Source organism: Malus sylvestris, chromosome 10 (assembly GCF_916048215.2).
Source record: "Malus sylvestris chromosome 10, drMalSylv7.2, whole genome shotgun sequence".
In the NCBI taxonomy this organism is placed as follows: Eukaryota; Viridiplantae; Streptophyta; class Magnoliopsida; order Rosales; family Rosaceae; genus Malus; species Malus sylvestris.
The window spans coordinates 16,946,485-16,962,138 of NC_062269.1; the positions used below are offsets into that span (position 1 = coordinate 16,946,485).

Here is a 15,654-nt window from a genome sequence, read left to right on the forward strand (position 1 = left end):
GACAATCGAACAATCAAGGAGCTTTCCGCTTTGGGATTGGACAATGCTCTGCCTTTATGCATTCAATATCCAAGGGCGGCCCAAAACAAGACAGACGAGTTTGAATTAAAGTCCAGTTTATTGCACCATATTCCTAAGTTCCATGGGTTGTCCATGGAAGATCCTAATAAACATTTGAAGGAGTTCGAGGTTGTTTGTTCGAGCATGACCCTTGTGAATGTTAATGGGAGCATTCTGAAAATGAAGGCTTTTCCCTTTTCTCTCTTGGAAAAGGCTAAAGATTGGTTGTATGAGCTAGCCCCCGGAACTGTCACATCATGAGAGAGTATGAAATGGGCATTTTTGGAGAAGTTTTTCCCAACTTCTCAAGTCATTCTACTACGCAAAAGGATTAGTTGAAGGAATATTTTGTGAAAACATGTTCATTTAAGCAACATCAATAAGCATGCAATTAACAATTAAAGGCGGAATCATGCTTGCATGCACTTAAAAAACAAAACATTAACCATGAAATTCAAAGCCTAGTAGATTGGTGAACCATGAATCAACTCAAAACAAAGTGAGTTGAAATTTATACCTTTGTAGATTCCTCTTTGCATAAGCAAAGGCTAATCACCCAAAGAGAGGGCCTTCATTCCTTGCATCTCAAATCTATGGATTTGGATGGAAGAATAGGTTTCTCCAAGTTCCCAAAATTGAGAACCTCTAAGTCTCTTCACCAAGGAGAGATTGGAGAAGAAATGAGTGACCTTGGAGTAGTGGGATTGCAAGATGCACCCCCAAGGTGAGAGAAATGGAGAGACAAGTTCCCACCAATTTTCTCCAAAACAAACCCTTATGAATTTTAGGCTATAAAGTCATATTTATACCTTTATTCATTTGAGTGGCAAACTTGTAAATAAGTCCAAGTTCACTACCCTTAGCATCATGGGCGGCCCTAGGGTATTTTTGGGCTAATTAGGCCTTTGTGAATCATTATTCATTAAGTTGTCATACAACTTAAGTCAATGGGCTAGACGTTCGAAGCCCATTGGGCCTTAATGTCCAAAACTATCCCGAGGTCTTTAACGAACTTATTCGTTTGATTAATTAACATATTAATTAATCCTTGCCATAAATAAATGATTAAACCGTTTAATCATTCTTACTCATCTCCATTGTTTCTTCAATCTCCACCTTACACGGTGTGCGATCCATTAGGTTCCTTTTAGCGAGGCAGTGGGCGATTAAAACCATTTTATATCGATTGTGAATTGAAACTTACTTTCAATTCTCCCTTTAGTGATTACACACGTTTAGGGCTTCCACAAACCATGAGTGACACCTTGCAGCATATCATGGTTACCCAAGCTAATCAGAAGAGGTAGAGAAAACCTATTCAGTTTGGGATTACAAATGCAATACGGTCTTTCTCTAATACAATACTCTTGACCACATTGTTTGGTTTGATAGTTTATTTATTCATGTCTACTATCCAATGTGATTCGTGTGCTTATATGATTTCCTTGAATGTGATTGATAGACGCATATTTATGCGACTTAGTTAACTAGTTTTCTTGCATTTACGTTATTAGTTCTTAGTTATTTTAGTACTTTAAGCCATTTTCGTGTGTTTGTAGGTCCAAAGGGCTAAGGTAGCAAGAAAGTGCATTTTGGTGCATTTTGGAGCAGTTTTGAGCTTGTAATGGATTACATATGATATGAGCAAGATGGATGGCCGAATTTGAAGACAAAAGAGGCTAAGAACATGCTAAAAATCTGGTGAAACAAATACAAGTTGCAAGAAGGGATAAATTTCTAGAAGGATTGGCCAAAACTTCACTCAAAACACATCAATGCCGTGGTTTTTACTTCCACCTCCACCAGAAATTTGAGTAATGATGCAATGCTTAACTCACCATGACATGTGAGTGGATGATGCAATGCTTAGCTCACCATGACATGTGAGTGGATGATGCAATGCTTAGCTAACCATGACATGTGAGTGGATGACTCAATACCTAACCCACCAACAATTCCCACTCTTTGCCATGCTCACCTACTCAATTCCACCAACATTTTGTGTTAAACAAGTCCATCCTCTTCCTATAAATACCATGGCATCAACCTCATTCAAATAATCCAGAAATTAACCATTCTCCAAGCCTTTCCTTGCCTCTCCTACATATCTAAACCCCTTCCCATCCATTCCTCCAAATAACCAACCCTTCAACATCATTCCAACCTTGTTGTTGCGGCAAAGAGAAGGAGAAAAGTCCTTAGACGCACTTGCTATCCAACATGGATCGTTGGAACGTTTAGGTGCTTTCTTTCCTTTGTTTTTCAATGTTTAAATTTGTTTATCTTTGTTTTGTAATAATGAGGAACTAAACCCCCCTTGGCTAGGGGGGATTCGAAACCATGTTAATGCTTGCAATATGATTTGATTACTTTTAATTGCGTTTCATAAGTTATGAATTCGATTTACTTATCTATTTGATTGATAACATGTTTATGTATGTTGATTAGGGATGCATACTTAGTTTGCATGCATAAATATGATGCTAGAGTATAAGGGAATTTCACCTAATCGTTATGAACTTATATTCATGAGTAGTAAAAGTCGCTAGTCACGATTGTGTTAAGTAAATCCTTGGCATAAGTTTCATGCAAATCATAGTAGCGAGTGTCTCGTCAATGCTTATGTTTTTCATAGAACTTAATGATTCTTGCTTGTATCTCTATTATGCAATTCATGTAGGGAACTTGTAGGGAATGTTTTGGGTTGTCGTATGCAATCATCCAACCCAATAACTTGTGGAAAAACTGAGGGTTAATTAGTGCAATTCACGGTTAATTTGGGGCGTTGAGAATTAATAAGTTATTGAAATGCAATTGGAAATCATTTTGTATGCAAGCAAGACATGTGTGGAGAAGAACCCCTTAGCTAGCCTTCCATTATCCATTCAACCCAAATTTGTTTAAAATCTATTTAAGTTTTTAGTTTATTCGTTTTTACTTTCAACTTCACCAAACTCAAATCCCCCTTTTACTTTCTTGTTTTAAAATCTTTTGTTTACATTTTTAACTTTGTTTTTATGTTTTTAAATTAGTTTTCAAGTGATTTAGCAATCCCTCCTAATCCCCGGTTTAGAACGATCCCTACTTACATCTATACTACAATTGTCAAAAAGAGGGTTAAATTTGTGTGCTTATATATTTCGCATCAAATTTTTGGCGCCGTTGCCGGGGATTAGCAACTTTGCTAATCCCTTGGTTCTTTTCTTTTTGTTTAGTTTGTTTTTGTTTTAGTTTCTGACTTAGTTTTGTTTTCCTTGTTTTGTGTTACTTTTGATATTTGAGTTATTTTTTTCTTTGATTTTAGGTACAAATGGAGCAAGACATGGCACTTGCGACCATTCAAGCTCAATTGGCACAACTCACTGCTCAATTGACTCATAATGCCGAACGGACTACAATGCCAAGTGTCCCTACATTTGATGTGCCCTATGGGCAAGGATATCAACATCCTCAATTCACTGTGAACGAAGATGCTTGGGGTTATCAAGGCTATGATCAACCAAGCAACAACATGTTTTCCAACGCTTACAATTCGGCTTGGAGAGATCATTCAAATTATATGTGGGGGGAACCTCAACAATTCAAACAAGAGGGATATTGGCAGCAAGAGGAGAAGTTCTATTCAAAACCTATGCAATATGCTCAATCAAACTCAGGTTCGTCAATAAATTATAATCAAATTCTTAATGAATTAAATTGTTTGGTGCAGGGCTCACAAAATCAAGCCAAGGAGGCTCAACAAGATGCATATTGGCAGCCATATGAGGAGTTCTACACCACACCTATACAGCCACCACCGCATACCCCACAACAATTCCAATCAAATTCAAGTATGTCCATGGATAGTGATCAAATTCTTCAAGTACTAACCTCTTTGACGCAGGACCAACAAAATCAAGACAAGAAGTTGGATAAATTGAAGAGTCAAATGGGAGAGATTATGGAATTCATGGTACAAATTCAAGAGCAAAGTGAACTTTCCAACTCAATTGTTGAAAATTCGAAGGAAGATTTTGAAATCCACGATGCTATCACTTTGGGAAGTGCTATGAAGGATGAAGCTGTCCCAGAACCATCCAAACACAGCCCGAACATGGATGAATTGCTGCTGCAAGCAGAAGAGGAGGAGGACGACCTGGGCAATTTAGAAGAATTCTTGCTGCAAGCTCCTCAAATCCCTATGTCATCCAACTCAGGTGAGGAAGTTCTAAATTCACTTCATTCTAACATTATTCCACCAAATGTCCTTTTTCCTTGTAGGTTTTTGATTCCAAATATCAAAGAGAGTGAAAAAGACATTGTGGAAGCTCTTCCAAAGGTGCAAAGTGATATCCCAATTCTTGGTGCACCAAAACAAGTTCCCGATGGTATTGAAACGTTCAAAGAACCTTGCACACCAAGAAAAGGGATTCAAGAGAATGAAGTGGTTGAAGCATATCAAGAATACATCCAAGAGGCTGTGCATGAGACAATCAAGCCCAAAGCAGTTGAGTTTGATGACACGGGACAAGCCACAACCATCATAGTAAACCTGGCCAAGTTCAAAATCCCAGAAATGTTCAAAGATGTGGTGTTTGTCATTGAGTTTGTGTCGGAAAAAGAAAGTAAGCCATCTTCTCCAATTTTAATTTTTATTTATACTAACATTTTTCTGATTTTGATGATTCAGGCACCCACTCTTGAATTTAAACCATTGCCGAATCATTTCAAGTATCACCTCCCATTAAAAGATAAATTCCATGCTTTGGAGCCGAGTGGAGTTTAAAGGAAAGATTCGTCCGGCTAAAGACGTTAAATCAAGCGCTTCTTGGGAGGCAACCCAAGCATTCAACGAAGGGAGACTTTGGAATCGCTAACCCAATCAGATTTGCATTCTTACACCCTTATCTTTACTGCTTTCATTTTGTTTTGTTTAGTTAGTTGTGTTATTTGGTTGATTTATGTGAGTTTGTGTTATTTGGTTTAAGTGTGGGGGAAGGTTAACCAAAGTCTTTTTACATTAATTTACATTTAAAAAAATAAATAAATAAATAAAAAACACAAAAAAAAAATAATAATAATAATAATTAAACAAAGTTTTTTTTACATTGATTTACATATTTTACATTGATTTTAAAAAAAAAAAAAAAAAAAAAAAAAAAAATATATTAAATTATTAAAAAAAAAAAAAAAAAAAAAAAAAAAAAAAAAAAAAAAAAAAAAAATAAAAAAAAAAAATAATAAAAAAAAATATAAAAAAAAAAAAAATAAAAAAAAAAAAACATTAAAGTAAAAATATTTTACAATGATGTGTAAACTAATAGCATTCATTGGTCAGGTGGTGCTTCAGTAGTCGGCGGTGCTTCAACAGTCGGCGGGGCCACAGAAGGAGGAGGCAACAGAGGTTGATCAGTTGGAGCTTCACTACGCGATGCTGCTCCAGAAGACGAAGGCAGATGCTGTTGGAACAAACCCACAAACCTCCGATGATCAAGTAAAATCTGACCATCAGATTCATGTATCTGGTCAATTTTCCTCTTCATGGTTGTGGCATAGTTGTGTGCAAGCTTATGCAATTGTTTATTTTCATGCTTAAGTCCTCTAATCTCCTCTTTGAGACTCTGTATTTCAGCCACCAACGATTCAACGTGACGGGTTCGAGCATATAGGCGTTGGGCCATGTTGGACACAGAACTCGCACACTGCACGCTAAGAGCCAGAGACTCCTTAACCGCCAATTCATCAGATCGTCTAGCGAGCAGTCTGTTATCTCTAGGGGTGACAAGGTTCCGGGCCACCACCGCAGCTGTCATATCATTTTTCATCACCGAATCCCCCACGGTAAGGGGACCGGTAGGGGATATGAAGGATGGGCGCCATATGTTGTCTGGTGAAGGCGGAGCTGCCTCTTCACCAAGGTTCAAGTCAAAACGACGATCGGAAGGGCCAGACATTTTCAGAGGTGGTGAAGAAAGAAGAGAGGAGGACTGATCAAGATTAAACAAGTGTAAGAAGGGAGTGTTTACAGGAGGGAGCTCAAGTGTGTTGTGGAACAAAATTAGCGCCTCTATAAAAAGAAGAAATCAAAGAGGCGCTCCTCAGAAATTGAAGAGGCGTCCTCTCGCAAATCGAAGAGTCGGGGCTCCGTTCTCAAACGCCTGATTCTTTTCTCAAAAGAGGAGTTTCCTTTCTCAAAAGCCGGATTCTTTTTTCAAAAGAGGCGTTTCATTTCTTAAAGGCTGGGCTTGCTCAGAAACCACGAGCCGAACCCCGGATTTCAAAAGATCAATTTGTCCAGACGTGTCGTCACTTGTCACACGCAAATTGCTTTGCGAAAATCTCGGGCAGTTTGTCGAAGCACCAATTCAGAAATCGAAGAGGGAAATTCAACAGTCAAAGACACGCTAGCTTTCTCAAAAGCTGGGCTTCAACCCACGGGCAAATCTTCTTTTCCAGATTTATCCGCACGTGTCACATGCTACCTCTACAATCGACGATGCTCAGAGCTCGAAGCGCCGATTCCAGATATCAATGAGGAATCTGCTTTGCGGAAATTACGGGCAGCTTTGTCAGAAAGCGCGTAATTTGTACTATTCATCCATCCACCGGCTGCCGACAATGAGTGAGGGAATAGTTCCGGTTGTGAAGAAAAGTCCCATAAGTATCTACCTTCGCCTTCCACAGCAAAGGCACACCCTCTCAGCACTTCTTCCTCTCTGAAATGGCTTTCCAACAAACCCTCTCAAGTCACTCTGTATTTTTCATCCCCTGGGATACCCCTGCAAACAACCCATCCAAAGCAAAAGTATTTCATATCATGAAGGTTGAAGGCAAGAGTATCTCATATCATGCTTTCTCCCTGTCCTTTCTCCAGCCAGCACTTGCTCTCGAGTACTCATCATCTTATGTTTCCTCTTCGTCTCTCACGTATAAGGGAAGTGAAGATGATACCTCGAAGCATGTGGAGACAACGTGCTGATTCATCCTCAGCTAGGGACAAGGAGAAAGAGAGCAAGAGGTGGGCACTTGGAAAGATTGAAGAAAGAAACAGACCAATACCTCTACCTCGTGCCTGCCCGCCATGCAGAGGAAACAAGCAGAGAAGAATGCAGCTCGTACAATCATCCCAGCGGAAGGAGTCCGAGCTGAAGAACTAGAGAAGCTGCCACATCTGCTTGGAGAACAAATAAGGAACTGCAACATCACCAAAGAGCAAAGCTTCGCCGTACAATATCATCAAATCATCACTTGCAAGTAAAAAGCTAAGTGTCACCCTGTTCAAGAGGAAAGCTGTGGAAAGTCAACAAGCACGACCAATGATCACTTATTAGTTCTATTCATTGTCTTTTATCGTGATTTTCAATTTTTCGTTTGCAATTTTTTTATATATTTTCTTGTGTTACTAAACTGATTTATTTCTTTTCTTTGCAGGAACTTTTGGTTATTTCCACCCTTGAAGTTGATTGCAGAATTTTAGCTTGGGGGGTCATCGCTTGGTTTTACTGCAAACTAGGGAAGTTTTCAGTCCAATTGCTTTATTTTGTTTCTTATTATTTATTTATTTTATTTTTATTTGCATTATAGTGTTTTCTGACATTGGGGTATAGATTTCATGGGTCCTTTCCCTCCATCTTTTGGTTTCACTTATATCTTGCTAGCTGTTGATTATGTTTCCAAATGGGTGGAAGCCAAAGCCACCCGGACTAACGATTCAAAGGTTGTTGCAGATTTTGTGAAAACTAATATCTTTGCTAGGTTTGGCATGCCTAGAGTTCTCATTAGTGATGGAGGCAGCCCATGGAAATAAAGAAGACCTAGGAATTTCCGACTCCAAAACCAGGTGTTTGCGTTCTTTAACCCTCCTATCTGTTGCTTTTACTTTGCCATGTTTATCATGTTTCCTCGTTGTTTGTTTGTTTACTTTTGTGTGAGTTTATGTTTGAAACATTGAGGACAATGTTATATTTAAGTGTGGGGGGGTAAACAAGTTGCTGTTGCATGATTTTCGTGGGATTTTATTCACCTATCACTTACAATGTTGTTTCTTGCTGTTTTAAGTGTTTTTAGTGTGTTTTTAAGCATGTTAGTATGTTTTGACATAAAAATCCGAAAATTTGACAAAAATTTGAAAAAAAAATTGTTTTGAAAAAGCCAAAAAGAGTTGTTTTTGTGTGTTTGTTTGTGTCTTAGGGTACCTTCCAACACAAATAATGAGGATTTGGTTTTTAATTGCATGACTGTTAAAGAAAGTTATAAACATGGATGGAAGTTTGATATGCTCTTGATTTATGCTTGGTTATAGTTATAGTTTACGAATTCACATGTAATCACAAAGAAAAAAATCAGTTTTTGTAACATGCTTGAAGGAAGGAACTCAAACTAACACTACAACCTTGAGAGACTTGAGCCTAATACGTTTTTTGGAGAGTTATTAATCTGTGCATTTTTGTTTTCTAAAGTCGTTGCATGATCTCATCATTCTTTGCTTGGTTGCTACTTAGAAGGCGTTTCATCATTTAGTTCCAAATACTAGAACTTATGCCCGTTCCATTCAAAGCATGACATTGATTTGCATAACACATATTCAAGATGAAGTTGTGTAGTGAACTAGAGCCAAAAAGCTTATCCCGTGCATATTTGTTTAAGTTTAACCCCGTTGAGCCTTGTTTAGCCTGTTTTCTTTGTTAAACCACATTTCCCTTACCTAGCCTAGATTAGGACTATCCATACCCTTGTTTTTAAAGCATAATGAAGCATGACTTAAAATGAATTCCTTTTGATTGTCCTTATGCAGAAAACAAAGTGTGGGGGAATGAGATTTTTGTGTTTTGTGTGCCAAAAGAAAATAATAAGGCACGGGTTAGAAAAGAAAAAGAAAAAAAAAAGAAAAAAAAAAGAAAAAGAGTTTGTAATAAGTGAGGAAAGGCTCACAAGTGTTGTTTGTAGTTGAAATCGGCCCTAAAAAGTTGAATGAATAACCCCATTGTGTTTAAAGTTAGTTGCTGCATTCAAAGGGAATTCTAAGCATCAATTTCATTACTTTGCTTATTATGCTTTAAAAACGTTTGTTTCCTTACCTTTCATTGTTAGCCAATCACCCCTAACCCCGTTACAACCCTTAACTTCAATCTTGAGTGTTATGGGTTTCAATATGTGGAGTTTGGGATTGGTACGAGCATATGGTGTCCCTGGTTCTCGCATCTAAGTAGTAGCATTCCAGTCATGAGATCATATCTATACATGCTTAATAACTCCAGAAATTGCTTTCTTTGCTATAAACATATGTGAGTGTTCGTTTTCATGTTTACATCAATCTTCTCACATACATCTAGTGTAGGGTAAGTAGTCAGAAAATCAGAGTGAAAATAAGAGTGTATCTTGTAAGGAATTGAGCAAATTCTCTAAGGCATGTTACTACATTCAAAACATCGTTTTAATTGGTTATATGTGAACTAGTATGTGGTGACTTTGATTAAGTATGTGCTCAAGGGTAGGAAAAAAAAAATCTGTGGTTATGATGATCTTTTGCATGTCATGTTGCATTGAAAATCCCTAAGGTAATTGTTGGAAGGTTTAGGTTTTGTTTTGTTCTTATGTTTTGTTTCTTTGTTTTGCTCGAGGACTAGCAAAAGCTAAGTGTGGGGGAATTTGATAGACGCATATTTATGCGACTTAGTTAACTAGTTTTCTTGCATTTACGTTATTAGTTCTTAGTTATTTTAGTACTTTAAGCCATTTTCGTGTGTTTGTAGGTCCAAAGGGCTAAGGTAGCAAGAAAGTGCATTTTGGTGCATTTTGGAGCAGTTTTGAGCTTGTAATGGATTACATATGATATGAGCAAGATGGATGGACGAATTTGAAGACAAAAGAGGCTAAGAACATGCTAAAAATCTGGTGAAACAAATACAAGTTGCAAGAAGGGATAAATTTCTAGAAGGATTGGCCAAAACTTCACTCAAAACACATCAATGCCGTGGCTTTTACTTCCACCTCCACCAGAAATTTGAGTAATGATGCAATGCTTAACTCACCATGACATGTGAGTGGATGATGCAATGCTTAGCTCACCATGACATGTGAGTGGATGATGCAATGCTTAGCTAACCATGAAATGTGAGTGGATGACTCAATACCTAGCCCACCAACAATTCCCACTCTTTGCCATGCTCACCTACTCAATTCCACCAACATTTTGTGTTAAACAAGTCCATCCTCTTCCTATAAATACCATGGCATCAACCTCATTCAAATAATCCAGAAATTAACCATTCTCCAAGCCTTTCCTTGCCTCTCCTACATATCTAAACCCCTTCCCATCCATTCCTCCAAATAACCAACCCTTCAACATCATTCCAACCTTGTTGTTGCGGCAAAGAGAAGGAGAAAAGTCCTTAGACGCACTTGCTATCCAACATGGATCGTTAGAACGTTTAGGTGCTTTCTTTCCTTTGTTTTTCAATGTTTAAATTTGTTTATCTTTGTTTTGTAATAATGAGGAACTAAACCCCCCTTGGCTAGGGGGGGATTCGAAACCATGTTAATGCTTGCAATATGATTTGATTACTTTTAATTGCGTTTCATAAGTTATGAATTCGATTTACTTATCTATTTGATTGATAACATGTTTATGTATGTTGATTAGGGATGCATACTTAGTTTGCATGCATAAATATGATGCTAGAGTATAAGGGAATTTCACCTAATCGTTATGAACTTATATTCATGAGTAGTAAAAGTCGCTAGTCACGATTGTGTTAAGTAAATCCTTGGCATAAGTTTCATGCAAATCATAGTAACGAGTGCCTCGTCAATGCTTATGTTTTTCATAGAACTTAATGATTCTTGCTTGTATCTCTATTATGCAATTCATGTAGGGAACTTGTAGGGAATGTTTTGGGTTGTCGTATGCAATCATCCAACCCAATAACTTGTGGAAAAACTGAGGGTTAATTAGTGCAATTCACGGTTAATTTGGGGCGTTGAGAATTAATAAGTTATTGAAATGCAATTGGAAATCATTTTGTATGCAAGCAAGACATGTGTGGAGAAGAACCCCTTAGCTAGCCTTCCATTATCCATTCAACCCAAATTTGTTTAAAATCTATTTAAGTTTTTAGTTTATTCGTTTTTACTTTCAACTTCACCAAACTCAAATCCCCCTTTTACTTTCTTGTTTTAAAATCTTTTGTTTACATTTTTAACTTTGTTTTTATGTTTTTAAATTAGTTTTCAAGTGATTTAGCAATCCCTCCTAATCCCCGGTTTAGAACGATCCCTACTTACATCTATACTACAATTGTCAAAAAGAGGGTTAAATTTGTGTGCTTATATATTTCGCATCAGTGATTTAGAACGACTTTTCTAAATCTCATTCATACTCTGGCCAGAGATTCTAAATCATATCATAGATTATTCTCCCTCAAACAGTTTGAAGGTTAGAGATCCCTTGTTGCGCATTCACTTGCCTCCATGGCTAAGTGGCTTAACCCCAACGATGCCATGGACACCCCGATGGGGTGACTTTGGCATAATCAAAGATTAAGGACTTAACCACAAGACAACTGTGATGCCTCAGGTCAAAGGACTACTTTGCATTATCCCAACCATGAGTTCTCATGTGACATGAGTATGAGAACTCTTCGTTGATCGCGTTCAGTGAACTCATTCTCTACTGAGCACCTACGTACTTGTCTTGATGTCACACACACCAACGACTCGAGACTAGTCACTCTCCCTGAGAGAAGACATAGCACGTACCGATCTTGACGGACTGTCAATGCCCAATTGGCAATCCTATGATCAGGAACATTTAGGATGTGTCTACGAAAGAATGGTCTCATGAATCTAACTTTATTAGATTACATTCTCCCAATCACATATTCCTTGGACTTTATCGTTTAAGCATATAACATTTATATGAGACGGCTCAAACAATAATCTTTGCCCTTTATATTAAACTAGATTAGTTTAACATGTGAAATGTCCGTAAAGCATCATCACATGATTGGTTTTAGGGCACATTTCCAACAATCTCCCACTTGCACTAGAGCCAATCAGCTTGGTCATCAGTGATGATACCTCTTCTGTAGTCATTTCATAAATGGCTGAGTAGTAGGCCTAGACAATGGATATCTATATGTTATCCATAGAAGCAACCTTGAGAATATCAACGTCACCATTATACATGATTCTCAATCATGTGGTTCAATCTCTCATTTGAGTTCGGACCTTGATGAGACCTTGATTCCCTGGCTTGAGCTATCGCCCCATTAGTGTCATAGTGTTGATACACTAGATACACTTTCTGGTTGGAACCGAATAGAGAGTTCATAAATGAACTTTCCCATCCAAACAACATTGTTGCAAACTTCTATATGGCAATATACCTTGCATTCATAATGGAACACACTAAAGTCATTACTTTAATGTTTCCATCCAAATATCTCTTTAGTCATAATAAAGAGATATCCGTTTATCTCTTCATTCATAATGAAGAAACATCCAATGATGGATTAGATTCATAATCTAATACATTTACGCTTCCTTTACGTTACTCTAATTCTTCCTCATTCTTTGAGGAATCTATCCTTTAGTATTTCTTAAATACTTAAGGACTCACTTGACAGTTGCCATGGTTCTGATCCTGGGCTTGCACTGATATCGTCTTGTACCGTTCTAGGTACAACTCATATCAATGTTTTTCATACAATATGAAATGCATAAATCACCTTTGTGCGTATGCATAAAGGATTCTATTTACGCATTATTTCTTTGGGAGTCAAAGGGCACGTTCCCTTTGAGAAGAGCAACTTCTTAGTCTCACTAGAGTTGTCCTTCTAATTGAAGCTTATCATCATATGAGAAACTTCCTTGCATCCATTGTCTATTTTCAGGGATTGATATAATCCAATTATATCATGAAATATATCATTATAGATTTCCATCCCATGTATATAGACTATGTCTCCCATATACATTCTATCTTTATAGAATGTTTAAAGTCATAACTTTAACGAAGAAATATTCTTTTCATTTCCAAAATTAATATATCATATATACATTCATATATATCACATATATATTTATATATATATATATATATATATATATACAAATTTAGGAATATGATTAACTCCCACTAATCTTTTGTAAACCTAGTAAACAAAAGATTCATTTACATCTTTATGAGAAATCAAACGATTTGACCTTTCTCTCATAAGACGCTTATAGCTCTCACTAGCTTGCTAAGATTCATGATGGATGGATCTCTACAACTTACATGTCTTGTGATTCATAGTTTTAGACATATATTATCAAGACTATCTTAATAATGGTTTCGAAAACCCATATTATGTCGAAACATTGAATCACCATTTAGTTGTAGCTAGCTATCTTCGAATTAATTGAAACCAAGACTACGTCAAAAATGGTTTCTTCAAAGTCAACCATCCTTTTGATTGTAGTTACCTTAAGCTACCAATTAGCTTATGAAGGTTTCATTATTTCGGGCCAAATGGTACTTTACCATTTCCTTGAGTATATATCATATATACACTCAATGTAGTCATAAGGATTTTCATTCTTATTTCTTTCGAATTAAGAGGTGCAACTCTATGACATAGTCATAAAGTTCAAACCATTCAACTTAGACGGTTTATAAATCCTTCTCGACTACCTTGGAGCTTTTGGTATAGGAACTAGGTTGTTATATTTATTGATCACTTTCTTGTCTCTCAAAGAACCCATTCTTTGAGTTCTATCTCTCGTTCATTTGCTCTTAGGCAAATCACATTGTAAGATTACAATGAACTACCCAACAATCACATTGTAAGATTACAATGAACTACCCAACAATTTGGAAGATCTTCTAATTGACAATCATATTGTTTTTAGAAGTATATATCCTATATATGGGTAATAGATAACATCTAACGAACTAAATCTTATTCGAGTTCTTTCTTCTTCTCCTAATGGAGAAATACATTATCTTATGATGCTTATTTCCTTGATATCTTTCAAGGAAACTGTTCTAAAGTGTTACCTTATCTTGGATCAAATCTAAGGAGGTAAATACTTTAGACGTCTTACTCATCAACTTACATTACTTGAATTCTTTGAAACATTTTGCAAAGTATTCGGACTTGTGTTTATTCAAAATAAACTATAGTTCAACCGAGAGTGATCTTCGGTGAATGTCATATAACATGAGTAGTATTATGTTTGTGGACAAGTGCCACTAACATCTAAGTGAATTAACCTCAACAACTTTGTGATTCTTTCTTCTTTCCAAAAGAATAAAGATTAGAACATTTCGCCTCTATACAATTTTAACAAGAAGGTATTGGATCCGGATCTAACGATCCAAAGCGTCCATCTATGACCAACTCGTAATTTATGTTTTAGAGGTATCACAACTTTAGTTGGGATTAGTCACTACCTTGCAACCTTTTGGGTTTTAAGCATCATTATATTCTAAACAGTTAACACTACCATATCATCTCTACTATAGAGACAATCAATTAGATTACCATAATCCAATCATCGATTAATAAAGAACAATGTTTTGTCAAACAAAACATTTATCCATTTCACATAGTGACGGAATTAAGTTCCTTAAAATTGGAATGTAAAGACAATCTTTGGTTTTTCCAATTTCTTTGGTAGTTCATATGAGGAAGTAAGTACCATCTGCTTTCGCAGAGATCTACATTTGATTCACGTTTCGAATGTGAAGTACTTTCTCTTCTCTCATTAATCTTCTACTTCTTATTAGCCACACTTTTACAACGATTGTAAAACATAGTTACTAATACGGAATCAAGCATTCAAGTAGAAGAACCAACTGTTTTGAACTTTTCAAGAACAATTTACAACACCTTCGAAAGGTGTGTTCTTGACACTTACAAGACATTTCTTGCAAATACCCTTTCCAATGTCCATCATTTCATAAAGAAAGTTTGTTCCCTTGGAGTTAATTTTATCTTCTTCATTTGACTTCTCCTTTGACTACAATAGTCATGGTCCCTAAACTCCCACTATCTCTCTTGAAACTTATTTCAATTGTGTTATACACATCAAACATTTTGGAGAGCATGTGTTTATTGTTCAATACATAGTTTACAATAAACTTAGTGAACCATTAGGATAGGGACACATAGGTGAAGTCCTTGCCTAGTTTCCGTCTCGTTAAGTGGTTTATCACTTCAACACTTAATGATTCAAAATCATCATAAGTCCATGTTAATGGACTATTTTTGTCAACCAACCATTATGTTCTAAACATAATTACTAACTTTCAAGAGTTGTACAAGGCAACTCTCATTTCTTCATACAACAATTTGTAAGTGAAGAATCATGGCACGTAAAGTGTCCATGCCTTTGTGCTTTCTTCTCAAGTTCTTTGTTCATATAACAAAGAAACAAGCACTAAGTGTTTGCATTGACTAAGGGTTGTTCAAAGCAACTCATTATTTCTTCATACAACGATTTGTAAGTGAAGAACTAATAACACTAAAAGTGTCCTTTTCTTTATGCTAATCTTCGTAAGTTCCTTTGTTCATATAACGAAGGAATAAGCATTGGTTGTTTGTGTTGTCCTCTTCATGATAGACTTTT

General features: G+C 36.6%; 3 long non-coding RNA genes across 3 annotated transcripts in view; 1 reads left to right on the top strand and 2 right to left on the bottom strand.

Moving 5' to 3' along the window:
- The window catches only part of LOC126585961 (uncharacterized), a 55,176-nt gene that overhangs the window by 14,073 nt on the left and 25,449 nt on the right, over positions 1-15,654 (bottom strand). The window lies entirely within an intron of this gene.
- LOC126585960 (uncharacterized) lies at positions 1,522-10,609 on the top strand. The gene is made up of 2 exons (XR_007610706.1): positions 1,522-2,301; positions 10,474-10,609. It is a non-coding gene; the product is annotated as an uncharacterized LOC126585960 (long non-coding RNA).
- LOC126585962 (uncharacterized) lies at positions 7,615-7,902 on the bottom strand. Its single transcript, XR_007610708.1, has 2 exons — positions 7,854-7,902; positions 7,615-7,790 (listed from the first exon to the last, which is right to left on the bottom strand). It is a non-coding gene; the product is annotated as an uncharacterized LOC126585962 (long non-coding RNA).